General features: G+C 41.7%; 1 protein-coding gene across 2 annotated transcripts in view; it reads left to right on the top strand.

Annotated features, from left to right (window-relative positions):
* Positions 1–1,402: 1,402 nt before the first annotated feature.
* Klf12 (KLF transcription factor 12) overlaps positions 1,403–26,037 on the top strand; it is a 377,546-nt gene continuing 352,911 nt past the window's right edge. The window contains exon 1 of one of the 2 annotated variants that reach the window (XM_075949284.1): positions 1,403–1,829. The gene's annotated coding sequence lies outside the window, so the exon portion shown is untranslated. Of the gene's footprint in view, positions 1,830–1,871; positions 2,085–26,037 lie in introns of those variants that run through there. The other variant, XM_075949282.1, reaches the window with a different exon arrangement.

Raw genomic sequence — 26,037 nt, 5'->3', positions numbered from 1 at the left:
CATTTCCTGTTTCTCGGCCTCCCCATGGTTTCTCTTCCCACCCCATTCCACTCCACAGAACTGCAATTTTTTTTTCTTTAACACAAACTTCCCCTTCCAGCCTCCCACCTTCAGGGCGTTTTCCCACGCAGGGCCTGCTCAAAGGCACGGAGTAGGGGTGTCAGGCCCCAGGAGCTCACCTAGGTTTCAAGAAAGTGGTACCCACAGTCCCCTGACCTCCAGCGACCGCCCGGGGCCAGCCCTACTCCTGCACCCCTCCGGGCCCTTTCCGCTTCCTCCGCTAGCCGCCCCCGCCCACCCTCCCGGACGACCTGACCCCTAGTCCCCCCCTAGCCGCGGCGGGAAGAGCGGAGCCGCCTCCTCCCTCTCCCTGCCCAGAATCTCGCGGATCCTCTGCCCCGTGCGCGCAGGCGGGGCCGCCCGGGATGGCGTCCAGCGCCGGGCTCCCCTCCCAGGACCGAGCACCGATCTGTCCCCTAGCTCATGTCCCCGGCGCCCTGGCTGGGGTCCCAGCTCAGTTTGAGTCTCCTTTCCTCCCTACTACGTCGACTTTACTGCTTTCCTTAATCACCCGCGCGGTCTGGCGCCCCGGTGTGCCAGCGCTGCTCTGAGAGGCACACACCCGCACCTCGCCCCCATTCATCCCGCCAAGGTGAGTCACGGCCAGCGGGGCGCCCCTGCCTTTCCTGCAACCTGCCGTGCACTCGGACCCAAACAATGATCCCCCAGTCGTTAATCGAGTCTGTCCTCCCGCGCCACCCGCGGGGTAGCCCCCGCCGGGACCCCATTGTTGCCCGAGCCTCCGGGCGCCCGGGGGCGGACCCTGCAGACTCGGCCGGCTCCGCCCACACCTTTCTAAGTTAGCTGCGGGTGAGCCGCGGGGACAGTTCGGGCGCGGGGCCCCCTCCTCGTTCGCCCCCACCCACCGAGGCTGCGGTGGGGAGTGGGCGAGGGCCACGCGGGCTGACCGCTTTAATCGGCTTCTAATTCTTTCCCCAAGACTGCCTAGGCGCGTGGTGACACAAAAGAGGGGGACTTGGTGGCAGCTCAGCAAGAGTCTCGCCCGAGAGTTGCCATCAGGGGGTTCCTCTCTCCTCGACCCCTAGAATTTCCCTTAGGTTGCGGCTATAAGAGTCGCAGGGGCCATGTGTGGGTTATTTAGGGTGCCGCAGAGAGAGGTGGTGCAGGTGACAGGGTGGCGCGGCAAAGGCCCAGGGCCAGGGGCGGGGGCAGGGGTGGGGCGGGGTGGGGCGGGGTGGTGGCTCCGAGGACCCACCCCCTGCCGCTGGCCAGCCTGGCAAGACGAGGGCTGGGCAGTGGGTGTTGCGTTTTACCTCTGCGATCGGGGAGGGGTTAGTTTCCCACAGGGGATTTCAACCATCACACTCAGAGCCCGCCTCCTAATCCTCCGGCGGAGCGGCTCGGGGCCCCATTTTATGGCAATAAAGCGACTTAGCGCCTGCTGAGCGAGCCCCTCCCCGCCGCCGCCCCCGCCCTCGGCCCCACCCCAGGGCTCGCCCGCAGCGGCGGGGCTTTGTTTCTGGGGAGGAGGACCCGGAGCTCTTTTGTTTGGGGGTTTTCTGTTTTCACCCCTACCCCACCCTACACACACCCCAACCTCACCCCACCCCGCCCCAACCCCCGCGCCTCTCGGATTTCCTGAGCTGCGGGCTGCAAAGGGAGGAGAGCGGCTTCTTGCAACCCCCTCGGCTGGGCCCCGGGGTAATTCGATGCGGGCCTGGCGAGGCTCCCCACGTTAGACCTGGGCTCGCGTCTCGACAGCCTCCACCCACCGGCCCACCCTACATTTAGCGCATCATGTGATCTGGGTAAGTCATTTGCAAGTACAACAGTTCCCTGGGTTGCCCCCCATTCATTTCCTGAGAACTGCAGAGAGCAGCTGAGAGGCTCTGCTTGTGCGTGTGCGTGTGAGTGTGCGCGGGTGACGCCGTGAGTGTGTGTGTGTGTGTGTGTGTGAGCGAGTGTGTGCGCGCGCGCGTGTGAGAGAGAGAAAGGGCGAGAGAGAGGGGGACTCTGTGTGAGGGAAAGAAAACAATTTCTCCTGCTCTGCAGCTTCTGTTCAGGTCTGTGCCGATTCCGTTTTTTATCAAAATAAACAACCCCCTCCTTTTTTTTTTTGCCATCCCAAATCAGATCGTATTTTCTTAACGCGTTTTATTTTCCTTCTGTCATCCGCTCAAGTTAAATCATTTTGGTTGGTCTGTGTTCTTAAATGGGGGGAAAGTGTTGGGAAGCGGGAGGGGGCCGGGGAAGGGCGATGCTATTGCCGAGCCAGGAGCGGCGGTCGGATTCGCGGAGAAGAAAGAGGGTGGTTACTTGTCCCACTCCCTAAACATTTTTAAAAGAACTTAGCAAGTAACGTAAATTAAGCTCCCCCGACTGGAATTGTTGGTTGCAGTGTTTGCCTGACAGTTGCCAAGGATGAGAAATAAATCCCCAGGGCTGAAAGGGGCGCGCGGGGAGGGGAGGGGGTCGTGGAAGTAGTTGGTCCCCAGCAATGGATGGGCTGGATGAATAGCCGCACCGGGGCTGTGCGGGCAGTATATGAGCACTGGAGAGTGGAGCGGAAGGGGTTAAGGAGGCGATAACATTGCTGGCATGAATAGTGGTCCTGGCGCTACATTCATTATTGTCTCTGGTCGTAATGATGTGGAACTGTCACTTGCTACTGTGCCTGGTCCATGGGAGTAGCCAGGGGCTGGCCTGTGGCTCTTATTTTCAATTACGAAGGACCTGGCTGGAGTTGACAAGGGACAACTTTGTAAGGCCACCTGGGCCGAGAAGCCGGCGGAACTGGCCTTGGAGCCACTTCTGACCTTAGACGCAAAGCTAAGAGGGCTAGGACTTGACCTCAGCGACGTTACTAGGTGTTCACGTTAGATGCTCTCCTACTGGGAGAATCAACCCTGCTTTTGTTGGTTAGAGAACTGCCTCCCAGAACTTTGCAAACTTTTATCTTTGGGGGAAAGGGTGGGGTGCACTCAACAGTTTTGTTTCTCCGTGTGTTTAAGGCAATTGCTTGGAGGAAAAGTACCAGTTCCTTTGTTAGGTGTCCTGTAGCTTCCCAGCCCCCTTCCCCTGGTCTTCTAGTTTTGCATACTTTACTAGTAATTGCCCTAATTCGGCTGACAAAAGCTGACTTTGTTGCCTTAAAGAGTATTAGTACAACGGAATGTGTAATCTGGATAAACAGTTTCTGTGTTTAGTGTTGCCAGCTCTCGAATTTAACTGTACAGATGGCTTAAGTCTCTGTTCTGTATAGATTGTTTTAAATACTTCTACTGGTTAATAGAATTCTCGAGCGAGCACTAAGGTATTTTAACTTGGCGTTAATATTCTGTTTCCCTGTAACACCGGAAAGACAGGCAGAGGACCTATTTACATTTAGTGCCTGTGCATCTAGTTGCGTCTTAGACGTCTGCCAATCAAATACACGTCATCCTGCAAATCCACCTCGAAGCCTTCATGCCTCTTTCTTAGTGGAGGAGAGAGTTGTTTGGATAAGGGAATGCTTTGAAAGACATTTGGTGGCTTTTCGCAAGCAGCAGCTTCTGATGTAAATAGGATTGGTCACTTTGATGAGAAAATACCGTCATCCAAGACATCCTTTTAAAACTGGCATTTAATTACTACAGAGGGACCCCTCCTCCCTTAGAAAAAAAGCCTGGTTTACTAGTGGGTTTTCATCTGAATGTTGATTACATTTAAAGAGAGAGAGAGAGAGAGAGAGAGAGAGAGAGAGAGAGAGAGAGAGAGAGAGAAGAAAAAGAAAAACAGGTAGAGATTGGTTACGTAAAGAGTATATTTTTAGGCTTGAAAAAATTTAACCATAGACTCTTGTTAGGAATAGGATGTTGGAAGACAGACATTTCAATTGCTTAAGTCACCTCTCCATCGGTGCCGCCTGCTCAATGTTGATACTAGACTGAATAGACCAAGCTCATCTAGGTCTGGGAGAGAGCAATCTGAGCATTTAAAAATTGGCAAGAACATTTAATGCATTTAGAAAAAGAAGGTTTATTATGCAAACTCATAGTTAATATGAAATACACTTAAACCAGCACAACTAAAATATTTTCACATGAAAATTTAATAATTTATGAGCGGCATCAACTTAACTAATACAGCTGTGTCCGGGTAAATAGAATACTCTTGAGGATTTCTCTTGATTGCTGAAGACTTTTAGTTATGTGTCTCCTACATAGGCATATTTCAAGGAAACTTTGGTCAGTTCAACTTTATTGGGGAATGACTGTTTCTTAACGGAAAATTGTTGTCTCCTGCTAGAAAGTCCTTCTCAAGAAACCCTGTCATCTGGGCGGAAATGGTCTTGGTCTAGCTGTTGAGACCTTGACCTCAGCAACTCTGGCCGGTTGTTTACTCCAGCTGCTGCCTCCCTGTGTTCCAACAGAGAAGGTAGTGTAAGCACCCTTTCTCCCAGGGTGCTTGCTGTTCAGTCCTCGGAGCAGGCTCACCCCTAGTCTATAGTGTTTTGATCGGCCAGAAATTTCTCTTTTGGCTTTTCTTTGGTAAAGGGAAAACACATTTTCTACGTCTCTGAGAGTTAGAGGTCATGCCAAGAAGCCGTCTGTTAGCAACCTAGTGAAATGACTTATTGTAAACCTGGGTGAGTTTTATCCTAGAAAGGCAATGTAAGTACTGAGCCCTCCAGGCCTGTACGCAGGGCATTTCAAGTGGGAAGAGTTGGTTAATTTGGTGTTGGGAGAAACCTCATCCAGCGAGGTGATACTTTCAAATAACTGACAATATATCATTGTCCTGGGTATTTATTCTAATCAATACAAGATCTAAAAGGAATGGAATTTCACATTTATATAAACTAAATAACATTAAAACAATTCTATAAAATTGGGAGGCCAGAGGATTTGCTTGTATTTAGAAAAGGCATTCGTAAGTGTTTTGGGTTTATAAATATAGTTGAAGTGTGTGCGTGTTAATACACAGTAATTACACAAAAGTAGTAATGGCGCAAACACTATTATTATTACTATTAGTAGTAGTATTGGCGTTGTCCCCATTGGGCTCGCATGCTGACTAATGACCAAGAGCTAAGAATCTCCAGACTAGCAGCACTGCCGCCTTCTTGTTTGGGGAGTAACTTTCATTTTTAGGAGTTCAGAAATGGACTGCAGCTCTTGACTGCAATTTACATTTTAAAACTCAGAACAAAGGCAGACTGGAGGTACCTGCAGTTTTTATACTCTCTCTCTCTCTCTCTCTCTCTCTCTCTCTCTCTCTCTCTCTCTCTCTCTCTCCATGTAATCCTGGCAGGGCTTTAACTTACCCTGTAACTGCCCTTGAACTCCTGGTCCTTCTGGCTCCACCTTCTGGGTAGAGGACAGGCATGTGCCCCCACACCCAGCCTATTTTCCTAAAAGGAAAAACAAATTGAAAACTTTTTCATTTTTTAGCTTTTGGGTTAGGCACAGCCTTTGGTTTTAAATGTGTATAAAATGTAAGGGTGAAAAATCTTGCAATGAAGTCCCTGGCAACACCCTCTAACCACACAGTCTTAACTCACCAACCACACCCACTCCACTCCCAGATGTAGAAAGGGAGCTGACAGATGGGCTTCGCCCTGTGCGTGGAAGGTCAGCTGCCTGTGGCTCTGTCAGCCCTGCTTGGGTTCTAACTCGGAGTGACTTCAATCCATGAGAATTCCTTCTTGGGGGCCTACATGAGCCACACCCAGTCTGGAGTCAGCTACTGAGTGCCTGTGGTAGACACATGTTGGGGACTAAATGGCTGCTTTCTCTATATATTCTCAGTAATTAGGTTACAAAAGGATTTCTCGGTTTGGGGTGTTTATTGTCACAAAGTGGCTTCTTGAGTAATTATACTGCCCTGTAAAATATGCTTTGGTCTGGCAGCAGATCAGAGGATATCCACTGAAAGAGTTGTGCTCTGATATGGTCTTTCTTCTTTTCATTTACCTTCAAGCCTTTTTTAAAACATAGTTACAGATTTACAGACCTACCCGGTTTATTTATTTTGTTATTTTTAGAAGAGCTTTTATATTTTCACAATTTCCTACATAGATATAATGTATCTTTTATCACAATTTCATACATGTATAGGGTGTGTCTTAATGATTTCTATCCACACCAGCTCTCTCTTCCTTCTTTCCATGGACACACCCAACACACCCCTTCCAATGTTCACGTTCGCCGTGTGTGTGTGTGTATGTGCGCACACACATGTGTGCGCAATATTCTTATTACTTCTTTATGCAGCAATGTTAACTGATCTTATTGGCTTGACCTTGTACAAGTCTTGTGCTGGTAAACACAGCTGCAATGAATTAGCAAGGGGAAGAGCTATTGATGTCATATTCAGATGACTGCCCTGCTTATCACTCTTCCCTTCTTTCCACCCGCTCTTCCTTAGTGTCCCACGCCATGGGTGGCATGGGTGGGCAGGTTGTGATGTAGATATTCCAGATAGTGCTAAACACACTTACTCGTTGCAGGTCCTTGCTGCCTGTGTAGTACATGTTTTTCACTTGTACATATTCACTTGTATGCTTATTGAACTAGTTCAAACAGTATTGCTGTCTAGATACCGAGAGAATAGCTGAGAGCTTTTGTGGTGGTCCTGCTACGTGGAAAGTGCGAGAACAAATATTTTGGAGTGTTCAGTGACACTTTTCTTGCCTGCTGAAGGTCATGATTACTGCTTACTGGCTTTGATAGAAATTATGTCCAAGGTACAAGTTACTATGATTTTCAGAGTATGTAGCTTCTCACAATTTTTTGTGATGATGCATATACATTACATATGTATATGTTTCCTATATGCATAGGAAATAGTGCTTATATTTACGTATGTGTTTCCATATTCTCTGTCTGCTCTGTTGTCTTACCCTCTCACACCATGGACATTATGGCCAACAATTATAGTAAAATGTGACCAAACACAGAGGAAATATTCAGCAAGTCTGTTTAATCAGACTCTGCATTTAACAAAAAGCTAATTTTACGATACGATTAACAAGCTAATTCATACGAGAATATAAAGTAATTCATAAGAAAACATAAGCCCCACCCTTTCTCCAAGGAAACAATCAAGATAAATTATTGTAAATTTCTTTGTGTGCTTTTTCCTGAAGACAATCCAGACAGATAATATAAAGCAGAGAACCAAAGAGCAAAGTGCTCATTTTTGTGTTGAGTGCCCCCTACCAGCGAGCACCCTGGAAAGAGAGCACATTTTGTTAGCAGACACATCTCAATTTGAGTCTGTTTTTCTTGCCTACTGACAAGATGACCTTGGTCAATTTTTTGAGCCACAGTGAGGGTTACATGAGGTAATGTGGATAAAAGTTTCTCTGGAGAATTATAAAGCGCTGGGGCTGTGACCAGTTTGACTGATGACAATTCTGGACCTCCTCTCATCCCTCCCCTCTAAAGAAAAGAGATGGACGTTCCAGCTTCTCAAACTAAACTAGTAACACACAAGGGGAAGGAGTTTCCAAGGGTTAGTAGAAAACTGCTGCCTGCCAAAGTTCATAAATTCCATCCCTTATCATCCCTACCAGAGATTTGCTGTGTGACCTTGAAAAAGTCCAGTCTTAAAAAGAAGTTTCTAGGGAACTGACGTGAAAGTATCCCACTGTTAGCATGTAGGTCATCTCGGTGACCTGTTTGAGCTTTTCAAAACAAAAATTTGCAAGACTTGCTTGAATGAACATTTAGAGAAAACTGAGAGTGATAACCAACAATGATTATTTGTACAGTGAATACCTTGCGGCTGAGGAGACGGCTTAGTTTGTCAAGTGCCTGAGGTACAAGCCTGAGGACCTGAGTTCAGATCCCTGCACTAACATCCATAACCCCGAAGATAGAGGGGAGGAGGGGAGGACATGGGTGGATCTTGGGAACTTACTAGCATGTCAGTCTAGCCAATCAGTGAGCTCAATACCCTCGCTCACAAAACAAAACAATACAACAACAACAACAAAACAAAACACATTCACATATACTCAAATTGTAAAAATAAAATTAAAATAGAAAACCTTTAGAATATTTTAAGGAGTTTCCTGGAGTTTCTTTTAGTTGATCAACCTGTTTTGAGAAAAATCTTGCTCTTGTTTGCGATTCATTGTAGAATGGAGAACAGAGCTGCCTGTCTCCGCCTGTTATAGAGACTAAGCAGTGACCCATACATGGCTTAGAGCGCGCACTGAAGAGAAATGGGGAGCAGTGGGGTGGGTGGTGAAAATTTATTGTGTGTTTTACTTATAGCCACATTTTCCTACCATGCATGTTTCATTCAAATTTGAGAGTATGAAGACCTCTGCTTGGCATTTCTCCCCAGCGATATTTGATCAATTAAAGAAAACAACAACAAAGCCAATTTAAATTCTGCCTAAACCCTAGCATCCTATGAGACCAGAGAAGCAGGCTCAAACAACCTCACGGTCTAACTCATCTGGGCTCTCTCCTGTGGGTAAAAGCTATAGTGATCACCACTCTCCTGTTCTGAGGGATTCTGTTTTAGTTCCAGCCTGCTGTTTGGGAACTCACTGGATTCCAGTCGGGGCTCGCTGGTCCTGTATATAGGATGTCTGTGGCTCTTTTGCTTTCTTTTTCTCCAGTAACAAGCACCTGGAGAGGAGAAAGAGTCTACTCCCCGTGAATGAATACTCTACCGGGTTCTCACACAAAGCCTACAGTGATGACTACCATGTAAATACTGAAACACTCATTGAGAGAACGGGCTTGAAGGGAGTCTCTGTGCCATCTATACGACAGCCCATTGGGCAGCCAAACATCCCTACAGTAGTCTTTTCCCTCCTAATCTACCTGCTCCTCTCCAGCTGCAAGCACTCAGCTCCAGCTGCTGCTAGTCAGTGGGCTATTCACCGTATTTTCCTGAGCTTAAACAAAAATTTCTTCTTGTTCAAAGAAGCCCTGATGCATGCTAGGATCAAACCAGATATGACGTAAAGCATCCGACTACCCCGTTGAACCAGGGGAAGGGACTCCTTTCCTCTCCGTTTACTCGTCTGAAAAAACCCACAACAAATGATCTCAACAGAGTAGGCTTGGGGATCAAAATATACAAGAGAGCATCCAGTGGGAGATTTCACGCATGCTCAGTGTTCGGTAAATGCTTGTGCTCCTTGTGCCCTTTGCATGTGAATCCTAAGTGTGCTGGCCAGTTTTACGTCCGCTTGACACACTGGAAAGAGGGGCACCTCACTTGAGAAAAATGCCTCCATAGGATCCAGCTGGAAGGCATTTTCTTCATTAGTGGTGGATCGGGAGCATCCAGACTGATTTCTGTGGTGCTGTTCCTAGGCTTCTGGGCCCAAATTCAATAAGAAATCGTGTTGAATGGGCCGTGAGGAGTAAGGCAGTAAGCAGTGCTCCTCCATGACTTCTGCATCAGCTCCTGCCTCCAGGTTCCTGCCCAACTTGAGTTCCTGTCTTGGGCTACCGTGTGGAAGTGTAAGCCAAATAACGCTTTCCTCCCCAAAGTTTGGGTCATGCTGTTTCATCATAGCAATAGAAACCCTAATTAAGACACGACAGAAAATCAAAGGGACCCCTGTTCACGGCTCATCCGCTATAATGCACAGGTTAGGCCTGAGATTTTACATATGTCAGCTTGTGTAATTATTCTCTTGGCAAACTAGTTGCACCAGGCTTTCTAAAAGATTGATTCTTTAGCGATCAGCCCTCACCTGGTTATGGGGTGACTGTTGGAAAGTTTCCTTTAGCATACTGGCTTTGACTTGCTGACCTTTGAAGGATGAGTCTTTTGGGCTGTGGATGGCGCTCTTATGCCAAATAGCATCCCTTCTCCCGCTGACTTTGCCACTGTGGACAATAGATTCAAAAGCGATTTTGAAACTTTTACTTTAAACAAAATAAATATAAAGGGGGAAACTCAAGGCGCCATTTCTAGTTATGAGCAGCAGGGCTTGTTATTTTGATAGGCAGTGGGTTCAGCAATCGTTAAGTGCAGAGCGTGATATATCTTTAGTGAATGGGAATGATGGCAGTAGCTGACGAACGTGACAAAGACTAAAGTTACAGAACATAAAGAATGTTGCATTTTTAATTACCGTACTTAGCAGAATGTGTAATTGTGGATTTTGCCATTTTCTTTTGTACATGGAACTGGATCATTCAAATCTAAATTTGTTCCCTGGACCTTTACATATTTGAGTTATTTCTTTTAAAGTTTTGATTCTAAAGCAGAAATTTCTTCCTTTAGTGAACAAATATTCATTGATATTTCATCTGTGTTTATGCTATAGAATATGTGTATCCTTTACCAAATGACTTATAGTAGATATGAGCTATTTGTATATTATTTCTATTTTGCTATGGATATTTTGCAATGATTTCTATCTTACTATATATCTGATATCATGAGTTGTTCTCTTTCCAATCTGAACTGGTTCCACCACTATTACAAAGCCTGGTGGTTCCCAGCTCCTGGGCACGCATCATATTGATGCTGAACTTGGTACTGTCCCCACATCAGCAGAGCCTGCTACAGCCCAGAGCTCCTGGCTTCTAACAATCCTCTTGCTTCAGCCCCCCAAGGAGCTGGAACTAAGTTCTATGCTATGATGTTGTTTCATGGAGCAGTTAGCAAATTATAACCAGAGTTAAGCAATGCAGTTATAGTCAATAGCCAATTAGCGGTTGAGCAGAGCTTTGAACCTGAGACGGCCCCTTGAACTTTGGTCTTGGTACTCTTGGCTCCCATAAGCACTTAATGTGACATTCTAGAGCTAGTCTCATAGAAGAGGGCAATAATGGAAATATTATACAAATAAATACTGTTTACAGACTCTGTTGTTTTATTGGCTATAGATCGTTTTGGTTTACCACCTTGGCTACAGCGTTTTACCCAGCAGTGAACTCAGGGGTTTGCTGATACACACTAAAACAAATCACAAGGCCTAACCCAAAACCGTTACTTTAGAAAAAAAGCTTCTGCAGAAAGCTCCATGGTAGTGATAGTGGTAGAGCAATAAATTCTGGCAAATGTCCATTCTGCTAGTAGATAAGGCTATTAAAGCCACAGGGATAGTAAAAATAACAAAACATTATTTTTATAAGAAATGCTCCAATCCTCATTTGACCTCTCTCTGTCTCTGTCTCTGTCTCTCTCTCTTTTTAAAGCTCCCTTGTATATGTAAGCAGGCAGCATAATGAGTTTAATATTATCATTTATGAGGTGAAAATCTGGCTAGGGAACTAAAGCTTGTGTAGAAAATTACAGAAGAAGAATTTTGAGGTATAAGTTGCTTGAACGAAGAACACAAGAAGATTGTTTCTTGCTGGAAAATCAAAGACTTTAGGAATTTAGTAGGTGTGTACTGAAACTCATTTTAGAAAAGGATTATTTATTTATTTACTTATTTTTAAATTAAAAATGTGTTTATTAATGTATGAACATTGGATGTTTGTGTCTTGGGAGGCACATACCATAGGCACCTCCATGTTGGAGGAAGAGGAGGCAGCTTATTGGTTCCTCACTGCTCAGCCCTGAAATAATAGTCACACAGAAACTACATTATTTAAATCACTGCTTGGCCTATTTGCCCTAACTTCTTATCAGCTAAATCCTACATTTTAATTTAACCCATTTTTGTTAATCTGTGTATTGCTATGTGGCAGTGGCTAACAGGCTAAAGTTCCGACCACTGTCTCAGGCAGAGCTACATGGCTTCTCCCTGACTCTGCCTCCTTTCTCCCAGCCTTCAGTTTAGTTTTCCCCACCTACCTAAGTTCTGCCCTATCAACAGGCCAAGGCAATTTTCTTTATTCCTTAATAGTAATCACAGCATAGAGCAGAATCCCACATCCCCTCCCCTTTTCTGTTTAAATAAAAAGGAAAGTTTTTAACTTTAACACAATAAAATTACATATAACAAAATAGGTATCAAACAATAATTACAGTTATAATATTTATAACTACTTTATTTTTTATCATAACTAAGGAAAACTATAACTATAAATTCTTCAACTCCATCAAAGACTCCAGAAGGATATAATATTACCTAAGTAAACAAGAAATACACTGTAAGCAACTTCCAAAACTCTAGAATTGACAGAGATATCTCGCTTCCTGGAGAGTCACCCAAAATTCCTTTGTATCATTGGGACATCCATCTTTAACCTACAGGCCCATAGTATCCAGCAGACTTTATCATGAAGCAGGAAATTTTAAAGACAATGTCACCTATATTGGCAGTTTGTCAGCCACTTTCTTTTGTGTTCTGTAGAATGTCTAACAGACTCTTTCATGAAGCAGGAACCCCAAAGGATTTTCTCACTTACACTTGGAGGTCAGAGGACAACTTGAGGGCACCATCTTTCTCTGACTAGGTGGGTCCTGAGGCTCAGACTCAAGTCATCAGCTTTGATGGCAAGTGTCTTTACCCAGTGAGCCAGCTCACCAATCCACATTTATTTTTTTTATTCAATAGAGAAAGTAAATATGTACATGATGTACGCAACCCAAAAATACATTTGGCAGCTATGGTGCTTTCTCTCCTATCTTTCAGAGATGATGTATTTATTGTGTTTTGGCAAATGTTTTTGCTTTGCAATCTCACCAGAAATTTTTCTTTTCCAAAATTAGAATTTCCTAGCATGTGTTTGGCCAGTAGGACATATATGGTTCTAATGAGTTTAGGAAAGTCTTCTTTGAGCTATGAAAACAAACCAAAATTAACAATGACTGATATAATTTAAAAACCATAGTTTATCCAAACCTATATCCTTTACAAAAATCTACTCTACTAGTTAAAGCATCAGGCATATATTTTAAAAAAACAATAATACAACTTTTATTCTGTAGTAGAGAGGAGCAGCGGGCTGTGTCCCACCGCCCGGCTAGCTTACCCCCAAAATAACCACAGGGAAATTGTATTAATTAAAACCCTGCCTGGCCCATTATATCTAGCCTCTTATTAGCTAACTCTCATATCTTGATTCAACCCGTTTTTAATAATCTGTATGAGGTCATAGCTTACCAGGAAAGATTCAACATGTCTGACCTGGTGGCTGGCTCCATGGCGGCTCTCTCTGCCTGCCTTCTTTCTCCCAGAATTCTGTTCTGTCTACTCTGCCCACCTAAGGGCTGCCCTATCAAAAGGCCAAGACAGTCTCTTTATTCAACCAATGAAAGCAACACATAGAAAGAAGAACCTCCTACACCATTATCCCTGACAAATATTTTATAAATGTAGGAATAAAGGATTCTTTTTGAGGGTAGGAACTGTAGAAGGAAAGACTTGCAAAAATTACAGGGAGTCACAATGTATTGCAATGGAGCAAGTATGGGTGGAAAGAGTGTTTGGAAAGGAAGTTTCAGGTGAATGGACAGTTCAGAGGTCATATTCTGTGAATATATATCACCTCTTTTGCTTGAGTGTTAATACAGAAAGCTCACATAATCATCAAATATTTCATCTTAAGACAGTATACAATGAAGTAGTTAAGCTTTTGATGAGTCTCCGCAGATTTTGTATACTGAGCTCTGCAGAGTATGGGTTAGTTAGTGTGGCATATTCCATTATAAGCTAAATCTTTAAGCTGAAGACATGACTGACTGTTGTTGTATGTAGGCAGCTCAGAAATTAAGAGGGTTGAGAATAGTTGAGAAGTATAGGCTATTACAAAATGCTTCGTGCTTGGTGGTTTACCAAATGGTTTGGTTTGGTCTTGATAGTCCTGTAAGATGGAAAGAGCACAAGGTATCCATTTTATTGATGCAGCTATTAAGAGAAGAAAGGGGTAAAATAAACAAGAAGGCAGCAAAGCCTGAACTGTAACTGTGATTACCAAGACCAGCATAAGTGGGTTTTAATGCAGGTTTTCTTTTTTCAATTTTCATTTTATTCCAAAACTATCTTCTTTATAATTTTTTTGGCCTCAAGAAGTTAAACTTTTGAAAGACCACCTTGCACAAAATAGGTCTTACCAGCTACTCTGTGGTGCATGGGAGATGTACCCTCAGTTTGCGATGCAGTCTTAAGTGTACATGAATTTTTCTTTGGACTATCAACTTACAAAAACTTACATGGAAACTTATTGGTCATTATGAAAGCTCCACCAATAGTTTAGGCTTGTTTATAACTAGCTCTTATAACTTAACCCCTATCTTTTAATCTACATTCTTTTATGTGACTGTTGCCTTTACTCTGGATGGCTTATCCTGCTTCCTCTCCATGTGGCTCATGACTCTGCCTTTCTTTTTTCCAGCACTCTTTCTGTCCAGAGGATCCTGCTGTGCCTCCTACCTAGCTATAGGCCATTTAGTTTTTCATTAAACCAAACACAGTGACATCTTCACAAAGTGTAGAGGAATATTCCATAGCATTTTTCCCTTTTGTCTAAATAAAAAAAAGGAAAAGCTTAACTCTAACAATGCAAAACTATAAACATTAAGAATGATTACCAACTAAGGAATACATTTACAAGGTCCAATCCATTAGTATTTGGCAAATTTAGAGAAAATAATCCATTATCCATCTTCTCTTAATGAGTACAAAGTTTTATACCTAATTTATTCTCTGTTATGACTAAGGGAAAGTGTAACTTTAACCATCTAGTCATTAACTCCATCAGAGACCCAATAATGATATTACCTGAGCAAACAGGAGCTACAGAGCAAACAACTTCTAAAACTATGAAATGACAGACATCTGGCTGCCCAGACAGTCACCCCACACACAGATACACGTTTAAAAATGTGTGTACATGGATGGAACTTTAAAGTATATATATATATTTTTTTAGTTCCTTTCTGTTTGACTTAACTTGCATCTCCTTTCCACCCAACAGCAGTATCCCTTTTGTCTATAAGTCAGGTCACAAAACACTGTGTGTCTCTCCATCATTTTCTTTAAGTCTGTAGGTGATAAGAACTTGTACAAATGATTTTGGTCTCTGCTTGTAACAATGAGATCTTTTTTCAACTCTTCCATATTTTTTCATTGAATACTACCTAAGGGAAATTGTTTAATGCAATTAAACTGCTACAAAACTAACCCAATTACCAGATTGTGGTATGGCATTTAAATGAGTGGTTCATCCTCTGTATCCTCCCTTATTCATTTACAAATTGGCAACATTTTGTATCGAGTTCTTGTCATAAAAGCCAGTGTTGAAATGTCTTTAGAGGATTGTGCCCTTGTAGTCCTATGGGATAGATTATCAGGGAAAGTGTCTTAGTTTCTTTTTTCTATTGTTGTGGTAGAATACTTCAACAAAAGCAACTTACGGGGAAAACAGTTTCTTTAGGCTCCCAGTTGTAGGCTGTAGTTCAGCATAGCCAAAAATGGTGCAGCTGGTCATATACGAACCACAGTTAGAAGGAGAGGTAGATGGGTTCAGTTAACTTTGTCCTTTTACACAGTACAACATCACAGCTTAGAGAATGGTACCACCCACAGTTGGTGAGACATCGTACCTCAAGTAACACAATCAAGATAATCCCCAACCCTCTGTGGACAGGCCCAGAGGCCACACCACAAATGACTGTAGAACTCACCAGGCTGTCAGCTAAGACTGAACATCATAAAGGTGTTATCCACTCGAACTCTACATGTGACTTTGGTTCTCTTGAGAGCTATGGCATTGCTTTGAAAAGGATCTAGAGTTCTCATTTTACCAGCAGTACAGGCGAGTACCTCTGCCTAGAAACCTCTTTAGCAGAAATGGTCTTTCTTCCATTCTGGTAGTCGGGATAGTGGTATGTGCTTTGAAATTCACTTAGTGCTTCCCAATGGCTAGTGACATTGAACATATTCCATTGTAGGCAATTTGAGATTGTCCTGATAAATGCTTTTATAGGCTTTGCCCATTTTAATTCCCTTGGTAATTTTCCTTTTGTGGAGATTTGTTATATATCTGTCTGATACTTGTGTTGCAAATAATTTTTCAACAACTCATCATTTCTCTTCTGTTTTGTTAATAAAACATTTAATATTTTTATGTGAATTATTTCTGTCTTTGCCTGGTACCCTATTTATCTCAGGGTCTTCCCCATTGGTGAAATAGACATGTCATTCACATCTGTATAACTTCAACTGTTGATTCGTGTGTGCTCTTTGAACTTGTATGTTATATAAAAGCAGGGATCTGTTTTTATTTCTAGTGCAAAGCTACTATTGTGTCATCAGTTTTGAGATTTGGTGTCCCTTCCCTCGAGCATCTAAACTCTACATCTGTCATATCGTATGTTCTCATGTGTTCTCTTGTGCTGGCATTCTTCCACAAAGAATTTTCTTAGCTGCTCCCAGAAATGTACTTAAAGTAAAAGAATATTTAACTCTTCTTCTCGTCTTCCTGTGGCAAGAAATCCTCCAAATCAAATAACAACAAAACCTACCCATTATGATTAAAAATAAATTGCATTTAACTGTATATAATCTGAGACTGTAAATATTTTAATGTTCTTTATAGTTCACTGTACTAGCCTGATTCAAAAATGCTAATGTTTCTCTGTTTGTTAATATTTTATTTTTTTAGACTTGAAAACGATTTTAGAATTTTACTTGTAATGGTCATTTCTCCTCTAATAAAATTTATTTTTAAAACTGTTTCAGGTTTTTTTTTAACATTGTGTACATGCTAATATATAGTTTTCAATTTTAGTTGGTTCACTTGGTGAATTACTTTTAGTTTTCTATTTGCTAGTTTTTGGAATGCACTTTTTGTAAAATTGATAGTTTTTCCCTTAAAAATGGGAAAATCATCAACAAATCCATCTGAGGTTATATTTCTTTATTTAAGTGTTCTATTTGGTACTAAGAGATGGTTCAGTAGCCGCTGTTGTAGAGGACCTGAGTTCACGTCACAAAACCCACAAGACGAGCTCTCTGCCATCTGTAGCTCTGGATCCTCAGGATCCAACCACCTCTTCTTCATGCCTTTCTTACCTTCTTCAGCTGAAGATTTTTGTTTGTTTGTGTTTATTCTATTGTACCACCCTTGGGTTATTTGCAATCTTAGGAAGAGTTTATACTATATATCACCAATTATTTCCAATTATTTAGCCTTCTATGGTATCCGGATCTTATAACAGGGTGTTTCCACTTTTTCCTTTCATTTTTTTAAGTGTTGCATCTTTACTTATATTTTATAAATTACGGGGGCTGGAATGGTGGCTCTATGAGTGACATGCTTGCTGTGTAAGTTGAAAGCATGGGTTCGATCCCTAACATCCCTGTAAAAAGCCAGATATGGTGGTATATGCCTGTGACCCTAGCTTTGGGGAGCAAGGAAAGTTGGATTCTGTGGCTTTCAAGCCAGCTAGTCTTGCTGAGCTGCTGATTTCCATCTTGGGTGATATCCTCATATCAAAAAATAAGATGGACGGTGGAGGCAAACACCTCACGTGAACCTCTGTCCCCAAGTGCATATACACCTGCTTACAGACACGTACATATGTGCACATACACACAAGTGAATAAACTACGTCCATCAAGTACTGATTTGCTTCCAACAGTAAATCACATTGAAGAGAGGAAGATTTTGAGTATAATCATGTCTCTTTGCTTTTCTAATTATGACTTTTTTAATGAGTCATTTATTTCTCTAATTTTTTTTTGGTTATCCTAAGGAGATTGAACAAATATTTCCTACATGATTCTTGTCTTTCTGGAAGACAAACCAGACTCCGCTACATACATGACCGTGTCTGGAGGCATTGTGTGTTCATATTTTATTTGATCCAGGAACATGGTGGACTCCATCAGTGTGGATTTCCCCTCTTCAGTTAACCTCTCAAGTCACCCCCTATAGACATACCTAGAGGTTGGTCTATGATATTAAACCCCATCACGTTGACAGTCATGGTTAACTATAAGGGGCCTCCTTGTTCATAAGTATCTTACATGGCCCAATATATACATGTCCGCTGCTGTTTCCGTGCATATTTCCGTGTCACTCTTAAAACGTTAACCCAGTGAGAACCCTGGAGGTTTTCCCCTTTCTTCTTTCTTCTCTTTTCACCAATAGATCCTTTTGAGCACTCTTGGCTCCTCTTCGTTGTCTTCATTTGTCTTGATTCATTTTTGGTGACATTTTTATCTCTTTTCGTCAGTCTCCAGAGCTTTTTCTGCCATACCTAGGCAATCTCTTTTTGATATTTACATAATGGCTTACTTCCTCCTGCTTCCTTTTCTCATGCGTCCTTCGCTGAAGTGCCTCTGCCACTCTGATTCACTTGCTATTTTGTTAGAATGATTCAGTATTTATATTAGGAAAATTTGGCTAGTATAATTATCACCAAATCCTTGCTTCCTCAAGTGGTCTCAAATATTTCTCAGATCAGTGAGTTGTACTTCGGTTCCATTTCCTTTAGTATCCAGGTCACCCTAGAACAGTGGTTCTCAATCTTAAATGTCATAGTCCATTAAAACATTTCCTCATGTTGTGGTGACCCCCCCCCCCACACACACATACCATAAAATCATTTCTGTTGCTATGTTATAACTGTAATCTTGCTACTGTTATGAATTGTAATGTGAATCTCTGATATGCCGGATATCTGATATGTGGCACCCATGAAGGGTTGTTCAACCCCCAGAGCCACTGCTCTGGAGTGTTTCAATATCTCCCTGGCCCCTTACTTGTAATAATAAGTTTGCTGCTATTCCATTTGCTTTCTTTGTATGATGTAGACATACCTCTTCCCTTGTTTCTTCTTTGCTCCTTCCCATCAACCTTTCCTTTGCTGGCCTGCCCAATGGCATTGCTGGGTGACCTGTCCAACAATTTTCACCCAAGGAAATGCAGCGAGTTATGGGAAATTTTTCATTTTCTTCCTTGAAAACGTGAGACAAATACTTGAGAATAATAGACTTAATATTTGAAATTGTTCCGTGCAACAATGAGTTTAGGAACAACTGAAGGAAATCCGTTTTTAGCAGGAATAATACAAAAAGGAAAAAGAATTGGTTCAATGGTAGCCTTGAATAGCAGAACCATTGGGATCACCAACCTCAAGAAAAATAAATCCCTATTTAAAACTTTGTGTTTAAGTTGCTTTTCATTTGTAGTTGATGCGTTTCTAATGGCTGTAATGATAGCTTTGATTTGGAAAGTCTCTTTTGTTTGTTTGCTTTTAATTACCTTGAGAATTTAGGAGTTTTTCTGGGGTATAAATTTATGTATGTTTCTCATTAAACCTCTTTACTCCTTGGTGACTCTTTAAATCTTCAGAAATTCTTTCTTAAGAGCAAACATTTTTTTTCTTGTTGTGCTACCCTGAACCTTGATCATGGCAGTAAGTGCTTTGTCATTTAGCCACATCTCTAGTAGCACAGGCAATTTTTTTTAAAAAATATTTTTTCTTTCTCTTTCTTCTTTTTTTTTCTTTCTACCTTTTTTTTTTTTTTACAGTACTTTTGACCTGATTTTTTTGTTTCAGGTACTGTATCCCCCTTTTCCTTTTCTTTTCTCTTTTCTTTCAACTTCTTTTCCTTTCTTTATTTATCCTATTCATCCTTTCTTCTTTCAGAAATGCCTATGAATTAGTTTCCTTTTGTTTTTTAGAAGGAGTGTGTGCATGGCATGCACATGGATGTGAACATGCCTGTGCATATATGTGGGAGAGTATTTACTTGTGTGACAACTATGTTAATAACCCTTATTTCATACATCCTCTGCCTTATTCATTTTTCACCCTTTTTGGGCATCTTACAACTTTCCTGACAAAGCTACTTTCAGTCATCATCTAATTTTATGCACAGAAATCTCATTAGATCACTTTTGCAGATGAGGACTTTTAAAAACTCAGCAAGGAGAAGCCCTCCTTATGGAACTACCAGGTATGTGTGTCCAGACCAGACATGTGTGTCAAAGCTAAGACGCCAGCACTGATAAAAGTTTATTCTGCAGCTTTTAACACTTCTTCCATTGCTTAGTCAGGATACAAATGAAGTTCTACATTGCATGGAACTGTCTTGTTTGCTCCCCTCCTCCACCGTGTATGTGTGTGTGTGTTATCATTTTATGGTTTCTTCTAAGACCTTAACCATTTTGAACAAAGAGCTCAGTAGTCATTTTTAATAGGATATTTGTTCTTTGATTTTAGTTTCTCTAATGTTTTTCCTCATGATTAAACCAGATTATGGGGTTTTAGAAACCATGCTGTAGAAGGGCAGCATCTTCTCAGTGACTCCTTTTAGAGTGTCAACATACCAGCTTCCTAGCATGATATCCTCAAGGTGCCTTTTGTGACTTTAACCCTGAGGACTGTGTTGAGTAGTTCTTGCAGGCTTGCTCCTCGTCACCTTTCTATGCTGTCAGTCTGACCCTCTTTATAGACACGAGTGGGGGGTTAGGTAGTAACTACATATGATATTTGGAATTCTATAGGCCTTTCTCTTCCAATTATCCACTTTAAAAATCTACATTAGCATAGACGTGTTAATGCTTATTTGTGAATAGATTTATCATCTAACGTATAATTTATTTTATTACCCTGATTTTTCCTTTTGGGTTTTTTTTCCTTATAATAATCTTTTCTGTTTTCTAATGATCACATTCCCACTTGCATCACACAATTCTCTGGGCAGGTTGTGTATTTCCCTGCCAGCAAATCAGCTGTTGTTGTTTTACAGTCTTTGGCTCATTTCATTGAATGATGATATTTAGAAGTGAGTGTCTGGGTGCCAGTATTCTTGCTGCTTACTACACTGGGTGTTGTTCTTACTGTTGATTCCAGTTGTTAAAAAATTAGTCAGTTCTTTTATTTATTTGTTTGTTTTGTTTTTAATAAACTGATGAATAAAGGAAATACTAAGAATTCTCTTTGCAAGGAATGCCCACTTCGATCAGTGACACGGATCATTCATAAGTTAGCATGCTAAAATGCAAGTAGGAAATGTAGTGTTTTACCCTGCCTTGAAGATACCTGCTGTCTTCCCGGTCTCATTATTTTTGTCAATTGTTGCTATCTTGGTGCCCTGCTATGGTTGGAAATGAGGACTGACTCATTCTAAATGTACTCTCCAAATACATGTTATTGCTAGCACTATTTTGTAATTTGATGGATATTTTAATACTAAGAGTTCATTGGTTTTGTAGTTACTGTGAACTTTGAGCAGAAGAAAATATTCAGCTCTCATGATAGTTTAACTAAGCTTTGAAATTGTATCTTGGTTTCTAACACTCAATGACAATGGCCATCTGACATGAAGTGCATAGTGGGAGTCCTGTGGTGGCTTTGGTTTGTAGCTCTGTAGGAGGGACAATCACAGACGTGGGAACCAGCTAATTCCCTTGGAATGCATGGAGTGTGTGCCACTTAGAGCCTAAAATTTTGAGAAATACAGCTTTAACATTTGGGTAACATTTTTCTTTAAGGGTGAGTCCCTCATAGTTTGAGTTTCTACCCCTTAAGTAGAAGTTCACATACTGTAAACATTCATGACCATTTAGAGAGATCAAAAACTCACTTGGAACAAATCTTGACAAAATAACCGTGAATGAGAGTGTTCCCTTGTGAGGAAGAACATACAACCCCACACTCCTGCCTCTTGGACCAAGGGACGGTCTCCATGAGTCTGCTGTAGAGCGTCGTTGCAGTCATTTCTAGCTCTCAACTAGAAAATGCGGTGGAAACACTCTCTCTATACCTTAGTAGTTCCTTTTGAAACAGGATACCTGAAAGAAATATAGTGAGTTCTCCTTTTTCATTTTTTTCATTTTTCCTTACTTTTCAGTTTTTCTGTAAGGTAAGTTCACTTAATTTAGATTCAAGATTAGAAATGGTTACTGAATACTCACTAGATCCTTACAGAGATATGTCTGTGCCTAAATTCATGAAGCATGTGAGTGTCCACTTATTTTGGAGAGTAGAGAAAATCTCTGTATATAATTAAGAATCTTGGGAGGAGAATGCTCTGGATTTTTCAGTCCAGGAAAAGTTCAATATCAAGCATCTTTTAGAGCTAGAAGGCAAAGTCCATGGGTCCACAGAGGATCAGCTTGGTGTGATGTGGTCACAGGCCATAGAGTGCCAAGGAGTGCCTATGGCCGGCAGAAGCTAACACAAAGAAAAGTAGATTTTTCTTGAAGCTTCCAGAAGAAATATGGCCTTGCCGATGTTCTCTAGAGATAGGATAATTCCTGTTATTAGCCGCCAAGATTGTGGGTGTTTTCCTGGGCAGTCAAAGGAGACTCATAAATGCACCACAAGGAAGAGGAAGGCATTCTGCTGGATGATGGCTGCCCATGGTGGAACATTTCCTTGAAAATCTAATTTCTGAAAAGGAATCAAAAACATCTCAAACCCACACAGTAATTTGGGTAGTAACATTTTGTATAGATTACTCTGAAAGCATTGTAGGGTGGGGCCAACCTTGTTCACATGGAGGACTAAAGAAGGCACCCAGGAAGGAACACTGTGTCTACCTACAGGACTGAGTGAGGATGAGTGTCCTGAACAAAGGGGATCGAGGTGGGGAAGTCTTTGTACCTTTACCCTGTGGTGACATGAGCATCTGTCTACCTGGACCCGTGTCTTCACCTCCTGAGAGTAGATCAGTTCTTGAAGACAGTTGACGGGATGCTGACATCTCAGACAGGTGCGCTGGCTCTACAGTGAATACCAGTCAAGAAATTTTAAGTCTATCCACTTGCTCCTTGGTCTCTTTGAGTCCTTCTGGCCACACGGAGTACAGTATGACTCAGACACAGCAGTATCAAACAAACAGGTCTGTTTCGGTGGTGAACTCAACAGACTGTTCCAGATGTGCCCCACAGTGGCGTTTTAGGGTTTGCCATGTAAAGATTCCACAGACACATAATATACAGAGTTGTCTCTTGGAATCTTTGAGGAGGTGGATCTCAGACTCGGGTAGTATCTATACACGTCTGCCTCAATTTGTTACATCATCTACAGTATCTTCTGATCCATAATACAGTGTGGATATTGCAGGTTGATGCAGTAACTACAATGAAAACTATCTGTACAGAGTTAGCATCAATCCGTGTTAGTTCCATGGTTGGCTGGATTATAGGACATAGAGACCACAGATAGAGAGGGCCAAATGTTGTCTCTCTTTCCCTATCTCTTTCTCTCTCTCTGGTTATTTAGAATCTTTAAAGTGTAAAAATCTGTTTGTATGGTCCAGGCTTTATGAACAGGTTATGGGGTCCATGTGGTCCATGGGATGAAGTTTATGTGTGTCCTATCTTATGATAACATATTAAATTAAGAATAGCTTTTCACTTTTATAAAAAGCATGTGTTGCTGCTGAAAAGGACAAGTATTACTTACATATAATTTAAAATCTTGCCCAGGTATGAATGATTAAAGTCTTCAGTATTGAACAAATTAGAACTAGAAAAAAAATGCTTAGGTTTTCAGAAAAAGTCTTTGTCTTCTGGATTGAGGGTTTTCAGAAGGCTTATCTCAGTAAAAGAGAGGATATACGGCACAGGCTTTCTCCAGCTTTCTCCAAAGAATTTGTTCCTGGTTTGGTGAGTGACTTAGAGCACTGTGGAGAGACTCTCTTTTGTTGCCACAGAAGTTTCTCTGTGCACCGCATTTTGTTGAATGTTTAGAAACCCTTCAACAAAATTATGTTCCTTGGGGTGAGTGGTTAATTGGACACTTCCAGACTATCACAGATCGTCAGAGTGCTTTGTTGTTAGAATGTGTGTTGGTTGGTTTTTGTCAATTTGACACATATCTGGAGAGAGGGAATCTTAATTAAGAAAATGCCTTCATAAGCCTGGCCTACTGGAAAAATCTGTGGGGTATTCTTTTGAATAATTATTGATATGGAAGGGCCCAACTTACTGTGGGTGGTCCCACCCCTTGATAGGTAGCCCTGGCCTGTATAAGAAAGCAAGTCAAGTAAGGCATGAAAGCAAACTGGACAGCATCATTCCTTCATGGCTTCCTGACTCCAGGTTCCTGTCCTGACTTCCCTTAGCGATGGAATGTGACCTGAGAGTTTTAAGATAGAAGAAACCCTTTCTTCTCCAAGTTGCTTTTGTTCATGGCATTTTATCAAGGCAACAGAAACCCTAATAGGATAGATTTTCTTGTCTCTCTTTGGATCCCGCTCCTAAAACCTCTGAAAATCTACAGAGGATCAAGGACTCTTTCACTTGAAAATAGATGGTACTAGCAAGTTCTACAGTATTATTTACAATTCTTTCACTGGGCAGTGGTGACACACACCTGTGACCCCAGCACGCAGAGTTCAAGGCCAGTCTGGTCTACAGAGTGAATTCCAGGACAGCCAAAACCATACAGAGAAACCTTGTCTTGAAAAAACAAAACAAAAACAAACAACAAAAAATCCTTTGAAGATGATTGGTATATAGATCTCAAAGAAAGCTCATTCGTTTAATTTTTTTTAGCAAAGGATGTTATAGTATGATTTAATTCCCATAAAACAAATGTAAGTTGTCTGTTATGAAAAACTGTAGGCTGAGTTTCACATGTAGAGAATTTTAGGAATACTTCAAAGACATCTTCAGACTTCTCTCCAAAGTACAGAACTTTCCTCATTTGTGCCCCATTCTCACTGTCCACTGAATTAGAAAATCTGTAAACATTTGCTAAAGCAAAAAGTCATTTTGGAGGGAAGTTAGGTCATTGAAATCTATCTGAGATGCAGGGCTGGAATCCTTAGCAGCCAGTGTCTTCCTGTGGTTCTCTCATGTTCTATTTGTAGATGACAGATCCTTGCCCCTCTACCCTGAGGCTTATTCTTATTTTAGCCATGTCTCTCACCTCCCTGGCCTCTCCAGCAAGATCCCAGTTCATTCAACTAAGCTGAGACCAACAGATTGCAACATCGTCGGTGAGGCTGGGGAAAAAGGATTTAGAATCTTGTTTTCCTAGGATTTGTTTAGTTGGCTATTTAATCCTCTGGGCACCTCATCGTTTGTAAAATGGAGATGACAGAGATTTTTGTATTTTCTGAGCCATTCCATTCGCTTGTACAAAGGACCATTTCAGGGCTTGGCATACTGCAAGGCCAAGAGCTGGTAGCTGGTGTTATCAGGGGGACTCAGTTTCTTCCCTCCACCCCAGAGCTGGGTATAGAGTACATGCTTACTTCTGAAGTCAGGCTGTGATGAGAATTGTAGGACTGGAAATTGGACACCTTTGAAAATCCCTACCAGAGGTCCCACAGATGCTCTGTAGAGGGATGGCCAATGGGCCGCCCTTTGAAGGCTGGGTTCCACTTGTATGGGTGGAGGAGAGGAAGGGCTGTCCAGACACAGGAAGCAACTTGAACTGAGGGTGAGGCAGGAAGTGCTGGGTGTGAGCCAGCCAGAGGCTCCCTCTGGCTAGTTTAACCCACAGAAATGCTTCAGAAACAGGCAGGGCTTTCAGAGGTTTAAGCCTCCAGAGACTCACAGAATATCTACCTTTAAAGACCTTAATTTCCAATTCCTTTTGAAAATGTTATGGATATTATAAGGGTAGGTTGAAGCTTTCCGGTCATATTCCTTAGTCATTTTAGGGACCACGACCTAAAGGTTTTAAAATGCTGTTAGATTCTTTCCTCTTTTCATTTATTTACTTGTTTGTTTATTAGAGACAGAGTCTCATGTTACCCAGGTTGGACTAAACTTAGTTTAGCTAAACCAAGCTAAAGATGACCTTGAACACCCAATTCTCCTGCTTTCACCCCAAACCTCTTTGAAAAACTGCCCCAGCTATTGTCATTAATTCTTGCATATGGCATCTAGAATTATATTCTGTTTCTATAGAAACAGCCATGTACTTCCGTTTTACTCTCAACTTTATATGAGTTTTAGTAAAAGTTACCATTTCCCATGATTTAAAACTCTCGATATTCTTATATTCATAGTCAGTACTATAAGTGTCCCAAAGGCTTTTTGTTTAAGATTTTTTTTTAAGATTCTGTGTGCCATTTCAAGAAGGAAATACCCTTGCCATGTTTGTTGAACCAGGTGTTCCATGGACATATGTTTAAAAGATTAAAATAATTATCCAGTTGTTGAATAGTATTCATGA

This window comes from Microtus pennsylvanicus, chromosome 15 (genome assembly GCF_037038515.1).
Source record: "Microtus pennsylvanicus isolate mMicPen1 chromosome 15, mMicPen1.hap1, whole genome shotgun sequence".
Taxonomy (NCBI): Eukaryota; Metazoa; Chordata; class Mammalia; order Rodentia; family Cricetidae; genus Microtus; species Microtus pennsylvanicus.
Note: the sequence above shows the minus strand (reverse complement) of the source record. Positions and strands in the feature narration are given on the sequence as shown.